The sequence below is a fragment of the Aplidium turbinatum genome, chromosome 7, assembly GCF_918807975.1.
Source record: "Aplidium turbinatum chromosome 7, kaAplTurb1.1, whole genome shotgun sequence".
NCBI classification, from domain to species: domain Eukaryota; kingdom Metazoa; phylum Chordata; class Ascidiacea; order Aplousobranchia; family Polyclinidae; genus Aplidium; species Aplidium turbinatum.
Window position 1 is genome coordinate 16,208,258 of NC_137478.1, and position 9,801 is coordinate 16,218,058.

Consider the following 9,801-nt stretch of genomic DNA (forward strand, 5'->3'; position numbering starts at 1 on the left):
TACCTTCATTTAAAAAAATTGACAATGATTTCATTTGTCTTAACAGGTTTATGCTATAATAATTTACACTTTAATTGGAACATTTTGCAATTTATATACAATGGATAATTCTGTAATGTCATTGAAAAAAATTAGGTTTTCCCAGTTGTCTCTGCAAGAAAAACTTAGCATCAAAGCACAAGGAAGACCCACTCCAAACCTTGACATTTCCCAATCATCCACCAGTAGAGGTAACCCTTATGCAAGGAAGTTTAACAGAAATGTGTATGATGATCATGACTGGCTGTGTGGCTGCAACAGTGAAAATGCTTTCTTTTGCTTTCCCTGTTTACTGTTTGGTGGAGATCAAGAACATTCCTGGACCAAAGTAGGTGTGAAAGACCTGAAACATCTCAGTAGAAAGACAGAGAAGCATAGTAGATCAACTTTCCACATGAACAATACTTTGAGTCTTTCAGTGCTTGGCAGAGTTAATATTGCTACACTTATAGATTCTGGATATCAACTCTCCATTACTAAACATAATGAAGAAGTAACGAAGAACAGAACAGTATTGTCAAAGATTATAGATTGTATAAAATTTTGTGGCAGATTTGAATTGCCATTAAGGGGACATGATGAAAGTCAAGGCTCAAAAAATCCTGGTGTGTTCATGGGGTTAATTGATTTTGATTCCAATCTTGACTCACGCTTCCAAAATCATTTTAATTCTGCAAAGGTATTCAAAGGTACATCCAAAACTATTCAAAATGAGCTTTTGGAAACGATTCTTGAGCTTTGCAAAAGCAAAATTAAAGAAGAAATATCACAGTCTGAATTTGTAGCAATCATGTGTGATGAAACTACTGACATCTCAGAGAAGACACAGATGGTGATTGTACTACGGTATGAAAGTCATGGGAAGCCTGTTGAAAGATTTTGGGTTTTTTTTAATCCTGCTAACCAGACAGCAGAAGCTCTGTCTTCAATCCTATTTCAGGAACTTAAAGTTTTGCTTGGGAGCAATACATCCAAACTTGTAGCACAAACTTATGATGGTGCTGCTGCTATGAGTGGTGCAAGAAATGGTGTGCAATCAAGAATCAAGCAAGTATATAGCAATGCACACTTTGTCCATTGTTATGCACACCAGCTAAACTTGGTTATACAAAAAGCCACTTCGCAGAATACCAGTGTCAGAGTCTTTTTTAACAGTCTTTCGGGAATCCCAAGTTTTTTCTCCAAATCTCCTCAAAGAATGGCTGCTTTGGACCAAGTTGCTCAAAGGCGTATTCCTCGCCCATCAGCAACACGATGGAATTTTAAAAGCAGGACGGTGAATGCTGTATCGGAGGTAAAAGACGCACTTATAGAATGCTGCTCAACTTTGGAACAAAGCAACTCTTCGGTGACTGGCTTTGCTGCTGCTGGTATAAAACGAATGCTCATAGATCCAAAATTTGTGTTTTGGTTAGATTTCTTTTCGAAAATCATGCCTCATGTTGACATACTGTTTGCTCAGCTGCAGTCTGTGGAGCTTGAGTCATTCAAAGTGCAGTGCTCTCTGGATAATTTTCTGTCAGCAATACATAGAATAAGGGAAGGCATTGCTGCAGACAATGAGTCACCTTCACCCACACGGAGAATGCCTGAATCCCAAATCATTGATGCTAAAGAAGTATGTGATGTTGTCTTAATGCAGTGTCAAGAAAGGTTCAAGTTCACCAATCATCTTGAAGCAAGCACTTTATTTAATTTGAAAAATGCTTCACAATATGCAAGACAGTTTCCAGAAAAAGCTTTAGAAAAATGTTGTGAAGCATACCCTATGTTAATCAAAGACAAGCTCAAACCGGAGCTGTCTGTTCTCTATTCTAGAAATGACATGCATTCAGTGAGTGGACTTGTGCAGCTGCTTTCGTTGCTAAACCTGGAAGGAATGCAATCAACTTTTTCTGAAGTAATAAAGCTAGCTAAAATTCTACTTACCACTCCAATGTCAACAGCAGAACCAGAACGTTGCTTTTCATCACTGAAAAGGATTAAAACCTTTTCCCGCAGCACCATGTGTACTGAAAGACTTTCTGCATTAGCCATGGTGTCAATAGAAAATCGCTTAATAACTGAAACCAAAGATTTCAACGAGAGGGTAATTGACCATTTTGCCATGGCAAAAAGTCGCCGAATGGAATTCATCTATAAATAAAGGTCCGCTGTCCTTTATATGTGATGCTCAGTAATGTGTAGCAAAGAGTAAATGTGGCACCTATGGCTTGAGCGAGATCAATGGTTATAATTACAATATGTGTGTGTGTATTTGTTTGTTTTTGTAATGTTAGGTTCAGTCGTGTTCTCATTGCTTTAAGAATTGGCGCTCCAATTGTTTCTGGAATGAGGAGGCGACTGATTCTTAACTAATTCATCTACTTGTTTTAAAGTGTCAGGTTTGGTGGCCGTGCTTAACTATATTTATCGATGCATATACCGCAATATTAGATCCTTTCATGCACGTCTTAAACCATTAAGGTTTTGCCACCTTTTCCTTTTGTTGGTTTTGTTACTGTATTTCTTTTTTACAATATCATTTCTTTTGCATTCTGTCAAAGAAAAATAATTTGAATTGAACTGAATTATACTTGCCATCCAGTGGGCATTTATACTTGTGATAGAATTGAGATTTTGTCTTTGTCCTTCTGTATTGTGATACATGCAGGGTTGCTAGCTGGCTTCAGCTGGCAAAAGATAATTTTTGTAGGAAAGAATAAAAAATGTTAACTTCCAAGCATTTTTAGTTCTGGAGCAGTGGGTGCATACATGCAGGGTGCTCCAAAAAAGATGTAGCTACGGTTATACTACATGTATACTGCAATATACTGTGTGTGTGCGAAGATTATGTACTTTGTAATGAGATCGTTTTTAACTGCAAAAAGTCGTTTGCTATGTATTTTCTAACTAATCACTTAAAGTTAAATTTAAATCCAATTTCACGGCTCAACGGAAGTCAAATCAAATCTGTAGATAGCGTCAGATACTTGGGTGTATTTCTTGACACGGCAATGTGTGATGACAAGGATATAAACCGACAAGTACGATCATTATACTGTTTTACCAATAAATTAAAATTTTACAAGAGCTCCAGTGAAGTTAAAAATGTTCTCTTCCGTTCATATTGTACCCCAATGTATGCATGTCACCATGGGAAAATTATCACCAACGTGAATTAATCGCTTGCGTGTTGCATTCAATAATGCATTTAGAATTATTCACCATTTGCCCAAACATTATAGCGTAGGCTACGTGAACATCAAGTCTTGTGTAACATTGTATGTCATATAACAATTGATGCATTACAACGGAAAAGGGCCTTTTTTTTGTTGGGTAATGTGAATCATCGTCAAACTCTATTGTTGATTCCCTGATAAGGTATGACTGCTATCGTAACTCAAACTACCTCCTTCATTATAATACCACTATGTAGGCTATGCCGTTACCTAGCCTTGATGGCTGCTATGGCACAGCAGTGATATCAACATTCATCGATTGATAAAGTTTAAATTTCTTTTTATAGTTGGGTGTTTGAACAGATTAAGTATGATATTTCATTTTGAATATTGATTTTTGTTTCGCATGTTTAATTTGTGTGATATGGATCGCATGATCTGAAATGGACGATTGATTAATAAATTTATTGCTTACTTCAGCGTCATTCCTGTGAATGTACTTCTGTTTGTCTTTTGTTTCTGTGTATTTTTTTGTGTGGATCGTATGTGGACAATCGTGTCCGATGCCGGCGATCGACAATAAATATTTGCAGACAACAAACTGAGCGAACTATTGAGAAAACGACGAAGTGCATAGAACATAGTTTGATTTGTATTTAGCACTGATTTTGAATATAAAAATTTGAAATATTAGTATTTTTCAAGCTCTACAGCAGCATTTTTGACTGTTATTCCACTCCCAAATTTCTTTTGAAAATGCTCTCAAAATGCACCAAATTAAATGTAATTGTAAAAAATTTTCTGGGGGAGGCCCCCCAGACCCCCCGCCGTGGGTGTCGCCTTCGGCGACACGCCCGCAAGGTTCGCCTGATATCGCCCTCCAACAATTCTTGGATATGCTGCCTTGCAGCCCCCCCAATTCAGGAGGCCACCAGCCGCCACTGGTAACCTCAATACCTTCAGTAATGTTTTGGAGCAAGGTCAAGTTTTTTCTCCAAACCATTTCTATCACCTACTGTAGTTAAAGATTTAGTTATCAAAAGTAGCAACTGGAATCTTGGCTCGTCATCTTGATCAACGTGGCATTCTTGACTACAACCAAGGCCAAGATTACGTTCTTCCGCAGCAAAGATAAAATTCTATGCAGCTACTTTACTGAAGAACATAACATAACTTTGTATTCTGTAATTATATAAATGACCTCCGTACCTTGATGGGTGTTGCTCAGTAGGCCAATCATAATAAAGAGTTGCGTTTGTTCATCGATAGCTTTGTTTTGCTTATTTGTCTAGTTTGTTAAGCAAAACAATGTATGCATTTTGTTTGTACTTAGTAGCTTAGTTAGTAAGTCTGATACTGTTGAAGTCAACAAATATATTAATGCAAAACGCAAGTTATATATTCTACATCTTGTATCCTCAGGCTTACTTCACATCATATTTTGATTGTTACTAGGCCAGTAAACGTTAAATAGCTGTTTGTATGGGTTGTAATCAACGTGATTGGTTCCAAATAGCGTTTATACAACTCAGAAATGTGCCTGGGATTACTTCCAGTTTTGTCTATGCAGTATCCGACACGACGTTAAATCTATAGCGGCTCAAAATTGCGAAAAAAATATTTTTGCTGTACCGGTAGGCTAACTCAAAAACTAAAGCCAATTCGAAAAAACTTATTGCATTTTCAGAATCAGGGGCCTCGAAATACCTTAAAATGACTCTCACATGTCCTGCCTTTATATAAAACAAAAGTTTTGTTGGTCTGTAAAAATCGATAAACATCGTCAAATGATTCAAGAAACTGAAAGCAGTAGATATTTACTACGTGAAAGGTGCACAAAGAAAATCATGTCTGAAATGTGGTAGAATTCGACATTTTGGGAGTAGGCCTAATACACATGTCAGTGTTCATGGAGTTGCTAATTAAACCACTTTGCTTGATATACAAGTTTGTGTTACTGCCTCTTATTGTGTCCATTAAGATGCTAGAATGCATTAGAAGATAGCGGGTGAGCAGTTTCAGGAATAAGCGAAAATTCGATATTTTGAAAAAATTCAAACCAGGTGAACCATGGTCAAACGTTAATATTTGTTTGTGAAATTTGGTGTAGGTAGGAGATATGGTAGCATCTCCTACCTATCACAGATGCATCTGTGGTAGCATCTGTGATACATTTACCAAAAGGAACAATAAGTTATTCCAAACTGACGAAAAATTTAAAAGAAAAAAATTTTTTTTTCGAGATTTTGCGCCAGCCTAGTCTGTATGCTATGTCTTTGGTGCAGCAGCTATGATTTCTGACTCAAGGCTGTTAATAATGTAGAAGCGAGAATACTTTATATGTCCAGTTTTCGGTGGTGGAATGTTAACCATTCGGGTGTTTTCTCTTCTCGCTTTTTGTGTTACTGGATCGAAGATTAAAATACACTTGTGAGTAAGCACTACTTGGTTGGATTTGAGCCAGTGGATATACAGCAGCAAAGTCGACCTCGTGTCCGATCATTCCTTGCCGACTTCGCCCAGAAATGTCGCCATCTCACTGATGGCTACGTATGAGCGTGTATGCTGAAAAGCAGCGTCCGCTACAGGCTTATATTTCAAATTGCTTTCAGGGACATGCCAATCATCATTGGTTTTAGTCAAGTTGTTGCAACCTGCATCCACGCTCAAAATACTAGCAGTAGCATCTGTGGTTAATTTTGATGCAGGCTTCACTACGCCACAACTCAATTGACTAGAACCTGCAACATGCCTCACCACAGCACAACTGACACGGCTCAAACCTGAAACAGGCCTAACCACAACACAACTGACACTGCTCGAATCTGTAACAGATTATAGTTTTATTCGAAGATTTTTAGAGAAGTGTCAATTATGCAAAAATTGCATTATTTTCTTGATTATCGTCAATACATCTTCCATCTTTGAACTATTCTGCTGGGAGTTTCTACCAAATGCCCACCGATTGGTGCACACCTCTGGAAAAGTAATTTAATGCTGAATACGATGCATGTAAAATTTAAGTGGCACGTGTTGCGGATTATATGCGAACTTTCATTAGAGATTTGTCAAAAGTAGGTCAAGTCGCATTTTATGCCTCGTACTTATTCACGGATAACTTTTTTAGGCGGAAGGAGGAAAAATTATTCTGCTAGATTCTAGAATGACACCACCGTCATTCTGGCAGAATAATTTTGCTCAATCCGCCTAAAAAAATGATCCGTAAGAAATTGCGCGGTTAAGAATGCGATGAAAGCAGCAACACTCAGAAGCTGATAAAATCACTTGTTTGTTTGTTTGTTTATTTTTATCCTGCATTGCGGGAAAGCGGACTTGAGCGCAGGGCCGGATTTAGCTGATGGGGGGCCCGGGGCACTTTTAGATCGGGGGGCCCCCGTGCAAAAAATTTTTTGCGCCTACGGCGCGAAAACCCATCTCTACGTCTACAGTAGCATCAGTCCAGTACTGCACAGCATTTTTCAGAAACTTTAAAGGCCAAAAGGAAAAAATAACACAAAATCACATTTTTTGCACATAGGGGGGCCCTTCAAAAATCGGGGGGCCCGGGGCAACTGCCCCCTCTGCCCCCCCCTAAATCCGGGCCTGCTTGAGCGCTATGCATCGGTGTACGCCTTCCGACGTACACCTGACCCACGTTGCAGCCGACAGCAATGTGTGTTTCCGGTTGTCTACTCTACTTATGACTTAAATTTGGTACTACCCATTACTCGAAATCGATCACTGGGTAGAGGCAATTATCGTAAAGTTTCTTGCCCAGAGAAACAACAGCAAGTGCGGGTGGCTGGAGTCGAACATGCAGGCTCTCGACTGCGAGCCCAACGCGCTAACCACTCGGCCATTGCTGCCGATTGTTACTTCTTGTTACCACTTCTTGTTACCACATCAAAGTAAATGTTATATTTTTTCCGTTGGACTTAATTTTTTCCCTGAATTCATTTGGTCACACTAAGCCGGTTTCCTGAACTTTTCACTTTGCTGAATCTTTATTTTGTGACGTCATAATTTCGTTAAACTTTTAAAATGAAAAGTTTTGGAAACTTGTCACTATTTTTTTGTGTGTAGTAGCCTACTGTAAAGTTTGAATCGCCCTTGTTGCAAGTGTTCATTGTACGGTACAGCAACGAGATATAACACCATGAGTGGAAACTCACTCTTCTCTTAGTGTTTCTCTTTTATCTCTCTCGTTCCTCTACGTCGTTCGTTTCATGGTTCACTGCTTGCACGTGGAAGGCTACAGAGTGCGACCGTACGGGTGTACGGCGTGCTAAGAATGCACTAAAGCGAGGCTAAAGTGACGGCGAATACCACGAAGCAATTGGACTGTTCCGACCATAGTATTATTGTTAGGTGGTTTAAAAGTTTATTTTCGTTACCGCTTGTCTTCAGATTATTGTGTGAAATTTTGAAGTAGGTTAATCAGGATGTTACAGGTCAATAAGCAGGGTAAATACATAGGCTCTTGCTAACAACGATATTAAATTAGTATAGGGTAGCAAAGGTCTACGAAATACGATACAAAACGACTGACTGTAGGCTATATGGTTATCAAAGTTTATCTTATCCAGCTATAAACAACCAACAGGGCTAGAAGAAGTTTGGCTTTTTATAACAGTGCAATGGAAAACAGTTCTGATAATTTAACCGTCGAGTATCTTGTGGAAATAATCGAAGATGAAGAATTTCAAAGTATTCCCATTTCAACGAGCGCGTCTACAGTGCAACGTGAATTTGGGTAAGAAAGCGTTTCAAAGGACCTCGCACCTCTAATTAAATTGTGCAGTTGTGTGTTGAAAGCTGAATAAAATTGTTTGGATATATTATCCGGTATTTTTGCAGATGTCACTTATGTCCGAAAACTTACAAAACCAACGGGGGATTGCGTTTTCATGTCAAGTCAAAGCACGCTGGAAACACATGTAATAACACCAGAAAAGGTATGGTACTACAGTTCCGCATATTACCTGCCTGTAGACCGGCAAGACAACTTTATAGCCTGAATCGTCCATTTACACATTGTTTCTACGTCTGGCGACGACGGATCAACGTTAAAATCTGACTGCAGTCAGCCACTTGTGTGTAACAATTGCTGTGGTAGGCATATCCAGTCTGCCAAATTAAAACGTATCGCAAATATTTCATCTATTCAACACCTGCCTACGTCGAATCGACGTAAAAAGGGGAAATTGTTAGACCACATTCCAGACGTCAAAATAGCAAAATGAGGCCCCTAATTTCTTGAAACGGAGGCCCATACCCCCTTCAGGTTGCAACTAAAACATCATATATATCGCGTTTTCGTTTGTAGAGTTTGTAACCAATGTAGCTTATCAACAGTGATTTATTTCAATAATGTCTGGTACGACGAACGACAGTTCTGCCAGATTTCAGAAACTGCCTTCAATGATTAATATGCTTATCCAGTGATCTCGTGGGATTGCTGTTGACTGAGCCAATCCCAATCTCTCCGTCTTATCTTCAAGTACGAAACTTGTCTCAATTCAGTCTGTATTTATTGGTCGATATCCAAAAACTTCATATAAAGTCGCCAAATAGATAACGCAATTGTCGACTACCAGCCAGTAAATGAGACATACTCAAGATGCATAAAACGGGACAAGATGCATATTTTAACTTTGCCTACATTACCGTAAAAAATAGCACGAATTTACGATTTGTATACCATTAAATACTCTTGCCAGCATCTATGTTCAATACACAAACATTAACGTTTTGAAATTTACATTTTAGAGATGAAAATAGCAAAGTTTCACAACAACAACAAACGACTAATACGGTGCTTACAACTGATGAAATACACATAATAGAATATATTGGGGGATACGTGTTACGAAAATTGAAGCGCAGTGCCACAGATGAACAACAAGGCATTTTGTCTAAGCTAGAAAGTGACACCAGTTGCACAGCGGGTTCATCTATGATTGACACACTACAAAACGACGAATACGGAACATTACTGAAGCCAAGTCCTACTCTGATGAAAATTTTGCTGAGGCTGGAAGTGGATTTTCGAAAACATTTCAGCTTTTGTAATACAATGCAGACTGTGTTCAGCCTAATTTGTTTTTTTTTCATTTGTTGCTAATATAAATAATGTAGAAGGAAATTAAACAGACACTTAAGCAATAAGCAAGCATATAGCAATAGTTTCAACTTTAACAACGACATTATCCCCAGTTGTAGAACTTATACGTAGCTATACAATGTCAACCTCTGGGGTTCTATTACATTAATGAAACAAAATCGTTATGGAATAATAATGACTATACAAAAATAAAAAGATAATCAATAATTTTATTCAGAATATTGATTATCTTTTCAAATTACCACATTTTAAAATGATTATATTAAAATTACCTGCTTCATACATTTCAATTTATTAGCCATTACTGTAAACCTCTACAGCTTCCATCACTAGGCCACAGCAATGGTATGGTTTAAATAATATCAATATTATTAGCAATGAACAAACCTTTAGTCATAACACTGGTGAAATATGAGGACAGTCCTTCATCAACATGCACATGATTACGTGTGTTACTCAACATATCCTGCACTTGTT

General features: G+C 38.2%; 1 long non-coding RNA gene across 1 annotated transcript; it reads left to right on the forward strand.

Annotated features, from left to right (window-relative positions):
- Window positions 1-7,747: 7,747 nt before the first annotated feature.
- Window positions 7,748-9,191, forward strand: LOC145774874 (uncharacterized). Its single transcript, XR_014290073.1, has 3 exons — window positions 7,748-7,953; window positions 8,058-8,155; window positions 8,970-9,191. It is a non-coding gene; the product is annotated as an uncharacterized LOC145774874 (long non-coding RNA).
- The last annotated feature ends 610 nt before the right edge of the window (window positions 9,192-9,801 follow it).